General features: G+C 40.4%; 1 long non-coding RNA gene across 1 annotated transcript in view; it reads left to right on the forward strand.

The window, feature by feature from the left end:
* The first annotated feature begins 6,856 nt into the window (after positions 1-6,856).
* The window catches only part of LOC147575958 (uncharacterized), a 30,426-nt gene continuing 19,910 nt past the window's right edge, over positions 6,857-17,372 (forward strand). The window contains exons 1-3 of the long non-coding RNA XR_015241987.1: positions 6,857-6,950; positions 7,710-7,872; positions 15,928-16,262. This is a non-coding gene — a long non-coding RNA (uncharacterized LOC147575958). The remainder of the gene's footprint in view (positions 6,951-7,709; positions 7,873-15,927; positions 16,263-17,372) is intronic.

Consider the following 17,372-nt stretch of genomic DNA (forward strand, 5'->3'; position numbering starts at 1 on the left):
CCTTTTAGTTTTGTTGGTTGTTTCCTTTGCTGTGCAGAAGCTTTTTATCTTCATAAGGTCCCAGTAATTCACTTTTGCTTTTAATTCCCTTGCCTTTGGGGATGTGTCGAGTAAGAGATTGCTACGGCTGAGGTCAGAGAGGTCTTTACCTGCTTTCTCCTCTAAGGTTTTGATGGTTTCCTGTCTCACATTCAGGTCCTTTATCCATTTGGAGTTTATTTTTGTGAATGGTGTGAGAAAGTGGTCTAGTTTCAACCTTCTGCATGTTGCTGTCCAGTTCTCCCAGCACCATTTGTTAAAGAGACTGTCTTTTTTCCATTGGATGTTCTTTCCTGCTTTGTCAAAGATGAGTTGGCCATACGTTTGTGGGTCTAGTTCTGGGGTTTCTATTCTATTCCATTGGTCTATGTGTCTGTTTTTGTGCCAATACCATGCTGTCTTGATGATGACAGCTTTGTAGTAGAGGCTAAAGTCTGGGATTGTGATGCCTCCTGCTTTGGTCTTCTTCTTCAAAATTACTTTGGCTATTCGGGGCCTTTTGTGGTTCCATATGAATTTTAGGATTGCTTGTTCTAGTTTCGAGAAGAATGCTGGTGCAATTTTGATTGGGATTGCATTGAATGTGTAGATAGCTTTGGGTAGTATTGACATTTTGATAATATTTATTCTTCCAATCCATGAGCAGGGAATGTCTTTCCATTTCTTTAAATCTTCTTCAATTACCTTCATAAGCTTTCTATAGTTTTCAGCATACAGATCCTTTACATCTTTGGTTAGATTGATTCCTAGGTATTTTATGCTTCTTGGTGCAATTGTGAATGGGATCAGTTTCTTTATTTGTCTTTCTGTTGCTTCATTGTTAGTGTATAAGAATGCAACTGATTTCTGTACATTGATTTTGTATCCTGCAACTTTGCTGAATTCATGTATCAGTTCTAGCAGACTTTTGGTGGAGTCTATCGGATTTTCCATGTATAATATCATGTCATCTGCAAAGAGCGAAAGCTTGACTTCATCTTTGCCAATTTGGATGCCTTTGATTTCCTTTTGTTGTCTGATTGCTGATGCTAGAACTTCCAGCACTATGTTAAACAACAGCGGTGAGAGTGGGCATCCCTGTCGTGTTCCTGATCTCAGGGAAAAAGCTCTCAGTTTTTCCCCGTTGAGGATGATGTTAGCTGTGGGCTTTTCATAAATGGCTTTTATGATCTTTAAGTATGTTCCTTCTATCCCGACTTTCTCAAGGGTTTTTATTAAGAAAGGGTGCTGGATTTTGTCAAAGGCCTTTCTGCATCGATTGACAGGATCATATGGTTCTTCTCTTTTTTTTTGTTAATGTGATGTATCACGTGGATTGATTTGCGAATGTTGAACCAGCCCTGCATCCCAGGAATGAATCCCACTTGATCATGGTGAATAATTCTTTTTATATGCCGTTGAATTCGATTTGCTAGTATCTTATTGAGAATTTTTGCATCCATATTCATCAGGGATATTGGCCTGTAGTTCTCTTTGTTTACTGGGTCTCTGTCTGGTTTAGGAATCAAAGTAATACTGGCTTCATAGAATGAGTCTGGAAGTTTTCCTTCCCTTTCTATTTCTTGGAATAGCTTGAGAAGGATAGGTATTATCTCTGCTGTAAACGTCTGGTAGAACTCCCCTGGGAAGCCATCTGGTCCTGGACTCTTATTTGTTGGGAGATTTTTGATAACCGATTCAATTTCTTCGCTGGTTATGGGTCTGTTCAAGCTTTCTATTTCCTCCTGATTGAGTTTTGGAAGAGTGTGGGTGTTCAGGAATTTGTCCATTTCTTCCAGGTTGTCCAATTTGTTGGCATATAATTTTTCATAGTATTCCCTGATAATTGTTTGTATCTCTGAGGGATTGGTTGTAATTATTCCATTTTCATTCATGATTTTATCTATTTGGGTCATCTCCCTTTTCTTTTTGAGAAGCCTGGCTAGAGGTTTGTCAATTTTGTTTATTTTTTCAAAAAACCAACTCTTGGTTTCGTTGATCTGCTCTACAGTTTTTTTAGATTCTATATTGTTTATTTCTGCTCTGATCTTTATTATTTCTCTTCTGCTGCTGGGTTTAGGCTGTTCTGCTTCTATTTCCTTTAGGTGTGCTGTTAGATTTTGTATTTGGGATTTTTCTCGTTTCTTGAGATAGGCCTGGATTGCAATGTATTTTCCTCTCAGGACTGCCTTTGCTGCGTCCCAAAGCTTTTGGATTGTTGTATTTTCATTTTCGTTTGTTTCCATATATTTTTTAATTTCTTCTCTAATTGCCTGGTTGACCCACTCATTCGTTAGTAGGGTGTTCTTTAACCTCCATGCTTTTGGAGGTTTTCCAGAGTTTTTTCTGTGGTTGATTTCAAGTTTCATAGCATTGTGGTCTGAAAGTATGCATGGTATGATTTCAATTCTTGTAAACTTATGAAGGGCTGTTTTGTGACCCAGTATGTGATCTATCTTGGAGAATGTTCCATGTGCACTCGAGAAGAAAGTATATTCTGTTGCTTTGGGATGCAGAGTTCTAAATATATCTGTCAAGTCCATCTGATCCAATGTCTCATTCAGGGCCCTTGTTTCTTTATTGACCGTGTGTCTAGTTGATCTATCCATTTCTGTAAGTGGGGTGTTAAAGTCCCCTGCAATTACCACATTCTTATCAATAAGGTTGCTTATGTTTATGAGTAATTGTTTTATATATTTGGGCGCTCCAGTATTCGGCGCATAGACATTTATAATTGTTAGCTCTTCCTGATGGATAGACCCTGTCACTATTATATAATGTCCTTCTTCATCTCTTGTTACAGCCTTTAATTTAAAGTCTAGTTTGTCTGATATAAGGATGGCTACTCCAGCTTTCTTTTGGCTTCCAGTAGCATGATAAATAGATCTCCATCCCCTCACTCTCAATCTAAAGGTGTCCTCAGGTCTAAAATGAGTCTCTTGTAGACAGCAAATAGATGGGTCTTGTTTTTTTATCCATTCTGATACCCTATGTCTTTTGGTTGGCGCATTTAATCCATTTACATTCAGTGTTATTATAGAAAGATATGGGTTTAGAGTCATTGTGATGTCTGTATGTTTTATGCTTGTAGTGATGTCTCTGGTACTTTGTCTCACAGGGTCCCCCTTAGGATCTCTTGTAGGGCTGGTTTAGTGGTGACAAATTCCTTCAGTTTTTGTTTGTTTGGGAAGACCTTTATCTCTCCTTCTATTCTAAATGACAGACTTGCTGGATAAAGGATTCTCGGCTGCATATTTTTTCTGTCTAGCACCCTGAAAATCTCGTGCCAATTCTTTCTGGCCTGCCAAGTTTCAAAAGAGAGATCAGTCACGAGTCTTATAGGTCTCCCTTTATATGTGAGGGCACGTTTACCCCTTGCTGCTTTCAGAATTTTCTCTTTATCCTTGTATTTTGCCAGTTTCACTATGATATGTCGTGCAGAAGATCGATTCAAGTTACGTCTGAAGGGAGTTCTCTGTGCCTCTTGGATTTCAATGCCTTTTTCCTTCCCCACTTCAGGGAAGTTCTCAGCTATTATTTCTTCAAGTACCCCTTCAGCACCTTTCCCTCTCTCTTCCTCCTCTGGGATACCAATTATGCGTATATTATTTCTTTTTAGTGTATCACTTAGTTCTCTAATTTTCCCCTCATACTCCTGGATTTTTTTATCTCTCTTTTTCTCAGCTTCCTCTTTTTCCATAACTTTATCTTCTAGTTCACCTATTCTCTCCTCTGCCTCTTCAATCCGAGCCGTGGTGGTTTCCATTTTGTTATGCATTTCGTTTAAAGCGTTTTTCAGCTCCTCGTGACTGTTCCTTAGTCCCTTGATCTCTGTAGCAAGAGATTCTCTGCTGTCAGCTATACTGTTTTCAAGCCCAGCGATTAATTTTATGACTATTATTCTCAATTCACTTTCTGTTATATTATTTAAATCCTTTTTGATCAGCTCATTAGCTGTTGTTATTTCCTGGAGATTCTTCTGAGGGGAATTCTTCCGCTTGGTCATTTTGGATAGTCCCTGGCGTGGTGAGGACCTGCAGGGCACTTCCCCTGTGCTGTGGTGTATAACTGGAGTTGGTGGGCGGAGCCGCAGTCAGACCTGATGTCTGCCTCGAGCCCACCGCTGGGGCCACAGTCAGACTGGTGCGTGCCTTCTCTTCCCCTCTCCTAGGGGCGGGATTCACTGTGGGGTGGGGTGGCCTGTCTGGGCTACTTGCACATTGCCAGGCTTGTGATGCTGGGGATCTGGCGTCTTAGCTGGGGTGGGTAGGCAAGGTGCACAGGGGCAGGAGGGGCAGGCTTAGCTTGCTTCTCCTTAGGTGATCCACTTCAGGAGGGGCCCTGTGGCAGCAGGAGGGAGTCAGATCCATTGCCAGAGGTTTGGCTCCGCAGAAGCGCAGAGTTGGGTGTTTGCGAGGAGCGAGCAAGTTCCCTGGCAGGAACTGGTTCTCTTTGGGATTTTGGCTGGGGGATGGGCGGGGAAGATGGCGCTGGCGAGCGCCTTTGTTCCCCACCAAACTGAGCTCTGTCGTCCGGGGGCTCAGCAGCTCTCCTTCCCTTTGTCCTCCAGCCTTCCCGCTTTCTGAGCAGAGCTGTTAGTTTATGACCTCCCAGACGCTAAGTCGTGCTTGCTGTCGGAACACAGTCCGTCAGGCCCCTCCGCTTTTTGCAAGCCAGACTCGGGGGCTCTGCTTGGCTGGCGAGCCGCCCCTCCGCCCCGGCTCCCTCCCGCCCGTCCGTGTAGCGCGCACCGCCTCGCCGCCCTTCCTACCCTCTTCCGTGGGCCTCTCGTCTGTGCTTGGCTCTGGAGACTCCGTTCTGCTAATCCTCTGGTGGTTTTCTGGGTTATTTAGGCAGGTGTAGGTGGAATCTAAATGATCAGCAGGACGCGCGGTGAGCCCAGCGTCCTCCTACGCCGCCATCTTCCCTACCTCGGCCGCTTTTGTTGATTTTAATGGGAGTTCTCTGTTGCCTCCAGGATCTGGATGTCTGTTTCCTTACCCAGATTAGGGAAGTTTTCTGCTATTATTTCTTGAAATAAATTTTCTTCCCTCTTTTTTCTCTTTTCTTCTTCTTCAGGAACTCCCATAATACAAATGTTATTATGTTTGATGGAATCACTGAGTTCCCTAAGTCTATTCTTGTGTTGCATATTCTTCTTTCTTACGTTCGTCTTCATTATTTTCCATTATTTTGTTTTCTCGATCACTAATTCATACTTCCACTTTTTCCAGCTTGCTGTTCATTGTATCAAGCCTATATCCAGTCTTGTTTATTGCACTCTTCATCTCTGGTTGGTTCTGTTAACTCTTTTATCTCTGTTGTAAGGGTTTCACTGATGTCATCTATTCTTTTCTCAAACCCAGTGAGTATCCTTATGTTCCTTTAAATCCTCCATCAGGCATATTACTTATCTCTGCTTCACTTAGATCTCTGGCTGTGGCCTTATCTTGTTCTTTCACTTGGGATAAATTCTTCCATCTTGGCATTTTGTCTAAGTCTCTGCCTTCCTCTCTGTATTAGAAAAGCCAGTTATGTCTTCCATTCCTGAAAGTAATGGCCTTATGGAGAAGAGGTCAGATAGTGCCCAGGGCCTGGTGCTGCAACCACCAACCAGGTGTCCTGCAATATAATTCAGTTATGGCACTAATTCCTTGGAGCCAACGTAAGATAGGGCTTAGTAGTATAAGACTGGTCACTACTTCACATACAGATTGTGAGTAGTGGGTCTCCAAGTTACCTATACTGTTTTCTGACTTGGCTACAAATTGAGGGTTCCCATGTCTCCCTCATCAGTTTCAATAATCTGCTGCAATGGCTCATAGAACTCAAAGAAATACTTGTGTTTATTAGTTTATTATAGAAGATATTATAAAGAATACTAATGAACAGCCAGATGAAAGGGTTCATAGAATGAGGTTCAGAAGTGTCGTGAGCACTGGGGCTTTTGTCCCTGTGGAGTTGGAATGGACCACCCTCCTGTTATATGGATGTGCTCACCAATCCGGAAGCATTCTGAACCTCATAGTTTAAGGTTTTTGGAATCCTTTCATCACATATAGGCATGATTGATTATTAACTCAATCTCCAGCTCCTCTTCTCTTCTTGGAGGCTGGGATAGGGTGGGGCTGACATTTGCAAGCTTCTAATTATGGCTTAGTGTTTCTGGGTACCAGCCCCCATCTTGAAGCTACCCAGAAACCCACCAAGAGTTACCATTAAGACAAAAGATGCTCCTCTCACCCAAGAAATTCAAAGGGATTTAGGAGGTCTGTGTCAGGAACCAGGGGTGGAGACCAATAAATATTTATTATTATGTCACAGAAACACATTTTCAATTCTTCCTTATTTGGTTTAACGACCTAAGAATGTCTTCACTTCATTTAATCAAAGATAGCTACTTATTCTGACACTGTGGTTTTCAAATTCATTCTTATTTAACTCCCGATGTCCTTCCCATCTTCTGTTTTTTAAATGAAGCCCCCTGTATTCCAGAGACATATGCTCTGGCTGGAGTGGGGTTGAAGATCCAGATCCGGGAGCCCCCTTATCTAGTATCCTTACCTTTCTGTTCTTGCAGTAGTTCCTGAAGGACTCTATGGAAAACTTAATGTCCAGCAAAACACACTGGTTTTGAAGAAAAGTATCCATGATTCAACTATCTGTTGGTGAGGGGAATCTTCCTTTCCTATAGTTTAGATAGACTCTTGTTCTTTTTTACTTATTTATTTATTTGCAACTGGTTAGAGTCTAAAAATAAGTTTGGAACCCCCTGGACAACATGTTCTGCTGATGTTAGAACTTACGTTGGATCCCAATTTTTATATCTTGCTCTTCAAGGGCTGGTCAAATTCTCCTGAGATGTGTTCACCAGAAAGAGCCAACAGCTGAGTAGCTAAAACCTGACATATTGAAAACCAAAGGAAACTCAGGTAGGAAATGTCAAGGTATTGATTGAGTCTTGAAATACGTGTATGTGTTTTATGTCTAAATTTTGAAAATAAAATGAAGGAAATGAAAACAAAAATCTCCAAAAAAACTCAAAACTTTCCTCTGTATCATTTAGGGTCATTTTTGTCTAAATGTTAAAGAATTAAAAATGCTAGCAAATTTCTCAACATTCAAGATATGAACTGGGTTCCTGTTTTGTATAATAACCTAACTCCTCCCCTACTTAAAAAATTATTAGTGAAAATTCTTCATTGTATATCATTGTTACAAATCCTATCTCATATTGGGAGGGGGATACTGTATCAAAAGTGTGGAGAAATAATGCAAGACTATAGGTTCTATATCTCTCTTGCTTTTTTTCCCTCTCAAAACATAAGCAGAACTGTTCGGAGCATAATAGCAGGTGAGTAGGCTTTTCTTTTGAGACCTAAGATACCCCTGGTATTTATTATCTTACTGTACTAGAACCTTGACATCCCGGTAACAAAGGTCTTTTGATTTTATAACTTCATTAACTTAATAGCTAATGAAGTGGATTAATGTGTTTGGCAACTGTCGTGTTTTGTTAAGCACTAAACACAGAAGCATCGAAATCTTGTTTAGCTGTATAAGTAATGGTATGGCCATTCTTTTTCCCAGGCTGCAAACCTATGATTATCTTCTAAACATTCCATCTCAGAACATATTTTAGTGTGATAACTCTTAATTTTTTTTAAGTTTTCTTTTCTTGTGCAAGACAGATTTTCAGCAGTCTCAGAAGGCTAATCAACTTTCTCTGCATGAATGAACTTAATCTTACATTTGAAGCTTATTCCATTTTGGGAGACACTATGGCTCCTATCTACCTCACATTTGCACCTGTATGATAGATGGAACCTTGTCGCCATGAAGTGTTTTCTCAAGGTGAGTGTATTTAGTGAATTTAGTACATTCATCAGAGGCCAGAAGAAATTTGTATTTTGGTTCATTCATGTTTAAAATTTATTCAACAGTATTTATTGAACACCTATTTTGTTTTAGTTCTTCTTTAAAAAAATTTTTAAGTAAGCTTTATGACCAAAAAGGAGCTTGAACTCGTGACCCTGATATTGAGAGTTGTATGCTCTACTGACTGAGACAACCAGGAACTCCTTCAACACCTATTTATTGAAGGCCTCATCATATGCTAAGCATAATACAGCATTAAAACAAAAGTATTTTATACCAACACAATTTACCCCAAATTTTCCCTTCCAACTATGCACATTTGTGATGTGATTAGTGTAGGAGAGTGTTTAAATGGAAGACTTGACTACATGGCCCAAGTATTATAATAAATCTCAAGTTATTACAAGACATTGCCTTATTGTTTAGAATGGTTTCCCATTGTTTAAGTAACAATCAGTTTATGTACCTGCCTCCTAATGGCAAGGGATGAAATAACCTGGATACAGAGCAGATATTTGGCTGGTTTGCACTTGTATAGTTATGTGGATAGTTCACAGTTGTGTCAAATTTGTAGAATTCTCCTGCCATATAGAATGTTGTATATTTTGGATATAATCCCTACTATGTATCATTTTTTTCTTTTATTGGGAGAGGTATAAGAATATTTGAAAGGCTTTGGGGCCACTGTTACTAGAAGGCAGTCCTGTTTTATTTCAGGAAATTTCTTTTATGGGCAATTTGAAAAATTTAGGGCGGCTGTAATTTTTGAATATCCAGAAGAAATATAAAATATCACATTGGGAAAAAATAAGTTGGAAAACTTCCTCTACTACTATTTCCTTAGTCAGATCAGGTTGTCTTATTTTGCTCTGTCAGTAAAACCTCTCTTTATTCTCTCAGTCTCCCTTCCTCTCCTATTCATCAGTTCTCCACACTCCTTTCTTGTGGGAAGGACCCTGAGCTTGAAAACAAGAAAATTTGCTTCTCTGGGCCTTAGTTTCTTCATCCATTAAATGGATGTGAATGTTATAGATAAGGATTTTATAGACTGCAGTTCAGATTGCATCGAATATAATTTCCTTTTCCTATTAAAAAAAGGTTACTTTCGACTTCAAGACCTAATACCACGTGGTTGAGAAAATTTAATTCTGCCCTTGGGAGTTCTTCAGTCTTTTTTTTCTGTCATTTTATGTTTATAAATAATGAATTTGGGGTTTTAGCCCTCTGCCTCCTCTCCTCAGAGTTGGCGGTGGGGCAGGTGTGCTTATGTGCACTCAGGCATTAGGAAGAGTTCAGGGAGAGTGTACCTACCAGCTCTAGGGAGGTGTTTGCTCATCCTGCCTGTCCCTGATCACTGGTGTCCAGACAACTCTTGGTCAGACTTCCATGGCCTTGGCCTGCCTCCTCTCTGACTGCCAGTCTACTCTGGCATCTGTGCCCACTTCCTCCTCATCTTGACCAGGAGCTCTCTTTGGTTCCACTCACTGTCTTGGCCCCTTCTGAGGACACAGAAAGGTCTTGTCAAGCTCCCAGTCATGGTTAGAATTTAAGCTTCAGCCTTTTTCCTCCAATGTTTCAGTGTGTAAAATTTCTAACAAACAAATAAAATTAAAAGGGTTTCACATTGAACACTCATGTACCTACCACTTGGATTCTTTAATTAACATTTCACTATACTTGGTTTGTCAACTGTTTATCCATTTCTCTGTTCCTCTGTGGTTGGCAGAATATTGGCCTGCCTGAAGATGTTCATGTCCTAAACCCTGGGATCTGTGAAGATGTTACTTATTTTTTTTAATAAATCCTAAAGTTAAAATTTTTTAATGTTTATTCACTTGAGAGAGAGAGAGAGAGAGAGAGAGAGAGAGAGAGAGAATCTCAAGTAGGCTGCTTGATGTCAGTAGAGAGCCCAATGCAGGGCTTGAACCCACAAACTGTGAGATCATGACCTAAGCCAAAATCAAGAATCAGATGCTTAACCAACTGAGCCATCCAGGAGCCCCTAAAGATGTTACTTTATGCTGCAAAAGGCACCTTACAGACGTGACTTTGTTAAGGACTGTGAGATGGGGGTATTATTCTGTATTATCTATTTGAGTTCAGTGGGATCATAAGGATCCTTAAAGAAGTCAGAGAAGGCAATGTGACAGTTGATGCAGGGTCAGATGCTCCTGTGTTGGAGGATGGCAGAAAAACCCATGAGCCAAGGAATGTGGGCAACATGTAGAAGCTGGAAAAGTCAAGGAAATGGATTCTCCTCTAGAGCCTCAGAAGGAGCACAGCCCTGCCCACACCTTGATTTTACCCCAGTGAAACTCATTTCAGACTTCTGATCCCCAGTAAGATAATAAATTCTATAGTATTAAGTCGCTAAATTTCTTACAGCAGCAATAAGAAACCAATACACCGACCAGCTATCCAGCAATCCACCTTTTAAAATGCTTTAAAGGGGTGCCTGGGTGGCTCAGTCAGTTAACCATCCAACTTCGGCTCAGGTCATGATCTCACGGCTCCTGGGTTCGAGCCCCGTGTTGGGCTCTGTGCTGACAGCTTGGAGCCTGGAGGCTGCTTCGGATTCTGTGTCTCCCTTTCTCTAACCCTCCCCCGTTCATGCTCTGTCTTTTTATGTCTCAAAAATAAATAGATATTAAAAATTTTTTTTTAAATAAAATAAATAAAATGTTTTATATATTTGGAAGTTAGTTTGAGAAACCATTACCCCCTCCTATTAATATTTTAATGTGCCTCTCATCAATAAGAGTTCAATATCTGTTGCTAGTTCCTCTTTCTATTGAGGTAAAATTAACATACAGTGAAATGAACAAATGTTAAGTGTACTTTATCACCAGTTCCAAGAAATGCTTACATCTGTGCAACAACCCAAACCCCCATGGAGATAGGGATGTAACCATCGTTCCAGGAAGTTCCCTCTGTGTCTCCCCAGTAAACGCTCCCTTTCTACCCCGGATAACCCTTGTTCTTACTTTTTGCTTCTTCTAGAACTTTATACTAATGGAACTATGCAGTATGTATTCCCTTTACGTAAGGCTACTTTCTCCCAGAATAATGTTTTGAGGTTTATTCCTGTTCTTGTATCAGTAGTTTGTTCCTTTTTATTCCTCAGTACTATTTCATTACATGAATATCCACATTCCCCAAAGATGGATGCCTATGCTGTTTCCAGGTTTTGGTTAATATGAATACAGATGATATGAGCATTGTCGTGTAAGTCTTTTATGGACACATGTTCTCATTTTCTTTGGTAGATATCTAGGAGGAAAATGCTGGGCAAGTTTAGTTTAGTTTTGTGAGAAACTTCTAGAACTTTTCCCAAGGTGGTTGTACAGTTTTATACTCAATCCCTCTACATCTTCTTCAAGTTGACGTTGGCAGTCTTTTTAATTATAGCTGTTGTGTAGGGTATGTAATAGCATCTCATAGAAATTTTAATTTGTGTTTTTTGGGTGACAAATGATGTATGCCAGGCTTTACCTACTTAAGCTAAAGACTCCAGTTTCTTGTGAACCAAAAACTTCGTTTATTTTGAAACTTAAGTGGCCTTATATACCCTCATATGAGAAAACATTTATCTGGTACTATACGAAGTCATGATAGGGTGAGGTCCTATAAGTCCTAGGTGAATTGTTCAGAGTTCTCTCCCGCAGCAAATATCTGTTCTCCCGAGCTTACAAGCTCATTCTGAGGAGCACATGAGATAATAATGATTGATATATGAGCTCTTGTTATTATTTCAATCTTACTGAAACAAAGACTGAGGTTTCTTTTTTGTTGTTGTTTTTGGAAAATATGTCTTGAATATACGTTATTATTTCTCAATATTGATTTAGGGACTATTTTGGTTGTTCTAAATGTAGAAAGAAAGGAAAATAGTGTAAGACAGCACTAGATAGTTAAAACTGTCAGTAGTTTTTAAGGTGCATTTGGAGCAGTCTGTCAGTGCAGCTTAGCTGAAGGGCAGAATATTTGTGTGTTCTACAGAATGAATGTATTGTTTGGATATGGGGTGCATGTATATTTATCAGAATTCTCTAACAGTTTGGAAGGGATACACCAGTTTTAGATTTCGTTTAACTGAGACCCCCTTCAAATGGGAGAACAATTTTGTTATATCATCTGTGCTGAACACATGGTTTCTTCTTCCTTTTTTATTCTCTTTGTACCTAGATTTGTCATGACCCTTCTTTACTACAGAAACTCCGCTCCAGGCAAAGTTTTACAGCACAAAGTGTTCACAAACCAATTCTATCTCCTGCCAAAGTGAAGAAAAATCTGATTTTTAGAAGAAAAAAAAAATCTATATCTATCTCCCTGGAGGGAGAATAATGCATTAGAAAGAATAGAAAGATGTTATTTTCCCTCTCCTTTTCTGACCCCCTCTTGTTTTTTTTTTTTTTTTGTCTCAGCTTCTCTTTGAACTCAATGGGATCTTTTCCTTAAACAACAAATACTCCCTTATCCATACCGCCAACCTCCCGTTTCTCTGTTGAAGGAAATAGATTTCACATGTTGAGGCAATAGGGAAGCCCGTATTATAGTCTCTTCCAAAATGCTTAAAGGAAAATGAACTGTGGATACCAGGAGAATTTCCGCCATTATTTTAAAATCATTAGATCCCCCAGCTTGGCCTTGAGGCCTATGGTGTCACTGCTCGGGTGGCAGTTCAAAACTTTTCGGTTAACTTCAGGGGTGTACGCTGAGAAGTCATGTAATGTGGGCCCATGCTACAGTTTTGCTTGTGAGAAAATTTCCCATGTTTACAGTCTTCTGTCATATTCTGAAGGTCTCTTCTCAGCTACAAAATTCTGACTTTTGATCAATAGTGTGGCTCTTAACCTTTAAGTCTTGACTCATTCCTGCATTGCACATACTTAATTGGTGTGGGTTTGTGTGTGGGGAGGGTGAAGGCAGGTAGCAACTGAGAAGATATATACTTCTCTCTCTCAATTATTTTCAGGCTAGTCAAGATGACTGAGTGAGCCAGTTAAAAATTTCAAAGAGGGGAGACCTATTAAAAAATAAGTGACCTTATGCTTAAGCCAAATAATTAAAATTTCAAAATTAGGCATTGAACATCAATGCTAAATATTCTCCCTGCACTTGGAGAGCCTTCTGCCAGACTACTGCATGGCACAGGAGTCTGGTTTCTCTGGAATGGAATGCTTAATTGAAACCAAATTAGAAATATCTCAATGTAAAGCTTATGGGAATTAAATATTTTGGTTGTTAATTTAGAATCATAAGCAAAACTTGTACAGATGGTCTACAGATACATGTACGTAAACTGATATAGAAAATAACATGAGAAAATTTCTGAACTTAAACGTGTGCATTCAAGTAGTAGTTGTTCTATGTTTTGTATTTGTATAGAATATGAGTAATAATGTATTATCTTCAAAACACAGACAACATATCCTGTGTTTTCTGACATTGTTTCAATTTCAATTATTCTGTTTAGTTGTCCCGATAGATAAACTAGTATTTATTGGATTATGACACAGGCAACATATCATGGTCAACTGGAAATTAAGGGGGAAAAAAAAAGAAAATGGGAAAGAAATTTGCCTTCTGAGCTTTCAACCATAAATGAAAATCTAATAAATCAGAGCAGAGAGATGTGGTCTCCTTATGGAGGTATAGTGGCTTATGGCTGGAGGGACCCTAGATTATTATTTGATAGAGGTTATTAATGTGACATGAGAAACTGTTTGTAAACTCATGTTTGCAACTAATACAAGGCATTGTTTTCCTATAATTCTAATTGACTTATGATTTGAGCTCCCATTTCTCCCAACTGGTAGAACTTGAATCTCAATCAGTTCAGGTGTCTACCTCTCTTTCTTTCCTAGGGACCCAGGGACAGGCCAGAATCCCCTTGAGGACAGACAGGCATCTGGTATCTCCTGGATTTATTCTTTGATTCTTTCCTTGTCCCCAGATTGGGAGACTTATGTAACGTTTGGGACAGGAAGTCTTGCTCTTAGAGCATCATATTCCTCCCAATCTGTTGTCTTGGTGGGATTCTTCCCTCTCTCAAAGGAGCCTAAACCATTGAAACTCAGAAACCAAGAAGATTCCTTTTCTCTGGACTTCTCCTCTGCCATCCCATCCTCAGAGGCAGTGACAACAAAATATCTAAGTTCCTGAATGGAGGAAGGTTTAAGGGATGCCAGAGAATGTTGGGGAAAAATTCCCTTACTAACATTTCAAAATACTATCTTGTCACTGGTGTAAACATGTCAGTGGGTTGGTATGGTGTGGAGGTGGTGGGAAAGGCAGGTGTCTGGGGTTGGCTGTGGAAGGACTGCATAGAAGGAAGACAAAGATCTAAAGGACTCACTTCATGAGACCAATCTTCTGGTCCCTGAGCAGTTATATCTTTATTATAGTGACAGGTGCAACATTCTCTCTGAACCTGCTGCTATTAACCATTTAAACTGCAAAGCAATCTCACCCTTTTCTGGTTTTACCATGACAAGTAAACCACAGACAATTTCACTTTCCATATGCCTTGTTTTCAGGGAGAGGGTGAGCTAGTCAGAACTTTGTAAGTATATGCCCCACCTGCCGGATACGGTTCTTATTTAAAATGAATATGATGATCGGGGCGCCTGGGTGGCTCAGTCAGTTGGGCGTCCGACTTCGGCTCAGGTCACGATCTCGCGGTCCGTGAGTTCGAGCCCCGCATCTGGCTCTGGGCTGATGGCTCAGAGCCTGGAGCCTTCTTCCAATTCTGTGTCTCCCTCTCTCTCTGCCCCTCCCCCATTCATGCTCTGTCTCTCTCTCTATCTCAAAAATAAATAAAACGTTAAAAAATTTTTTTAAAATGAATATGATGGCAGGTGCCTGGGTGGCTCAGTCGGTTAAACATCTGACTTCAGTTCAGGCCATTATCTCATGGTTTGTGAGTTTGAATTCCACATTGGGTGAGCTTGAGCCCTGCTTCGAGTAAATACAAGCCCCACTTCTCTCTCTCTCTGCCCATCACTCACTGTGGATTGTCTCTCAAAAAAAATGAAAATGTTGGCTTTCTACTTTATTTATATTATACATTCCCTCGACACTCACGTATTCACATTCCCGATTTTCTCTGTCAATCCTTGATCTTGCGGGCTAAAATGTAATTCAGGAGAAAGCCAGGAGCCTACACATGGATTTCTATGGAGTGCCAGGTGGACCAAACTAGAGTGGCTATTGAAGCGATTTCTTATACAAGTAAAGGTCAGATCAGGGATTTTTAAAAAGCCTGTATTTTGTGTGTGTTTCACGTGAATCTCCTTATACCAACCTTTGCTGGCTTTTGCTCCCACCTGCTCACTCACGACTTTAGTCTCCCTTCTATCTGTTTCCCAAGGTTTCTGGAAATTTCTACCTATCTCAAATGATTTTATAAATCATCCAGTCAGTTACAACAGGGCATCTACCAAGCTGCTTCTCTTGCTAGGTACATCACTAAATATATTGTTTGGCTTTTAATTTATACAAAATATACTACTTTTATTTTTTTAAAGTCTATTTATTTTGAGAGAGAGAGGGTACACGCAAGCACATGCATAATTGTGGAAGAGGCAGAGAGAGACAAAGCGAGAGAGAGAGAGAGAGAGAGAGAGAGAGAGGGAGAGAGAATCCTAAGCAGGGGCTCAATCTCACAAACCTGTGAGATCATGACCTGAGCCAAGATCAAGAGTCGGTCACTTAACCGACTGAGCCACCCAGGTGCCCCAACACACTACTATTATTAATGCTAGTTAATGGTTGGGTAGTGATTATTATATGCCAGGCAATGCAGTAAGCACCTACACACATGAGTTTGTTTACTTCTCTCAAAAACACTAGGTTGAGTTGTGTCCTCCTGAATAAATATGTTGGAGTCCTAGCCCTGGTACCTCCGAATGTGACTTTATTTGGAAATAGTCTCTTTGCCCTATTAAACAAGTTCAAATGTAGTTACTGAAATGGGTGCTAATCCAATATGGCTGGTGTCTTTGTAAATATTGGGAAATTTGGACACAGGGACAGACACACACGGAGGGAAGATGATGTGAAGGCCACGTGAAGATGAAGACAGAGATTGGAGTGATGCATCTGCAAGCCAGAGAGTGCCAGCAGCCACCAGAACCAGGAGAGAGGCCTGGAAGGAACCAACGTTGGCAATACCTCAGTTTTGGCACTCTAGTCTCCAGAACTGTGAGGTGATAAATTCCCGGAATTAGGCCATCCAGTTTCTGGTACTTTGTTATGGAAGCCCTAGGAAATGAATACATTCAATGAAGGAGGCACTATTAATTGTTCCCATTTTGGAGATGAGGAAACTGAGGCACAGCGGAATGAAGGGATTTGCACAGCTGGTAAGTGATTTAAACTCACACACTCTGGCTCCAGTATCTGTGTTTTCACCCATTACACTAAAGTGCCTCTTGTCTCTTTTTTAGTTTACGACCTTTCCTTTCTTAGCTCTTTTCAGTCTTCTCACTGCCTTCGCACTGTACACGTCGCTTCCCCCACAGTCTCCCACCGGGTGCCATGGCCTCCACTTACCCAGAGCTGCACTGTGCTTGTGGCACAGCAGGAAAAAGCCTTCCTCGGTGCTCTACCTCACTCTGTTGGAGGCTTTCTCAAACAGCACTCATGGCCTGAGCCCCAGGTTTGGCAGAGTTTTTAGGGAAGCCCCTCTTTTGGATTTTCATTCCAGGTCTCGCTCCCAAGAATCTGGACAGAAATCACTGGGTGTTGAACAAGGGCAAATATGACTCCTGGCTCACAGTAAACTCTTGATTTCTTTTCACCCTGTTGACTGGGCTAGAACTGGGTCATGTGTGTGTATGTTACACATACCCATGTGTGTGTGGAGAAAAATACACAGTAGGTTATTGGATGAGAGATGTGTGAGAGAGACAAAAAGTGCTAGCTACCCAGATAAAGACACTTTGTGGGGCACGTGGGAGGCTCAGTTGGTTAAGCGCCCGACTTTGGCTCAGGTCATGATCTTGTGGTTTGTGAGCTCGAGCCCCGTGTCGAGATCTATGCTGGCAGCTCGGAGCCTGGAGCTTGCTTCAGATTCTGTGTCTCCCTCTCTCTGCTCTCCCCCAGTCACACTCTGTCTCTCTCTCTCAAAAATAAACATTAAAAAAAAAAAAGACACTTTGTTGCGTATCAGCATGTGTACTTAAAATTATGGGTGTGTACCTATGGAGGTATATAAAAAGATAGCCATTAAAATGTTAATAGTGATTGTTGCAGGGTCATAGAATTACTGAACTTTTTCTTCTTTCTCCATTTCTGTGGGATAAAGGATAGTTATTATTTTTCTCATAATAATGGTGGCTCCCATTAAGAGCACAGAAATGATAAAGATAGTATTATTTCCTTTATATTGGATCCATAAATTGGCTTTACTGTAAGATTTCTGAATCTCCGTGCACTTTCTTCCTGTACGATGTTTCTTTTTCTTTAAAATC

Source organism: Puma concolor, chromosome D2, assembly GCF_028749965.1.
Source record: "Puma concolor isolate L17-30 chromosome D2, mPumCon1.1.hap2, whole genome shotgun sequence".
Taxonomy (NCBI): domain Eukaryota; kingdom Metazoa; phylum Chordata; class Mammalia; order Carnivora; family Felidae; genus Puma; species Puma concolor.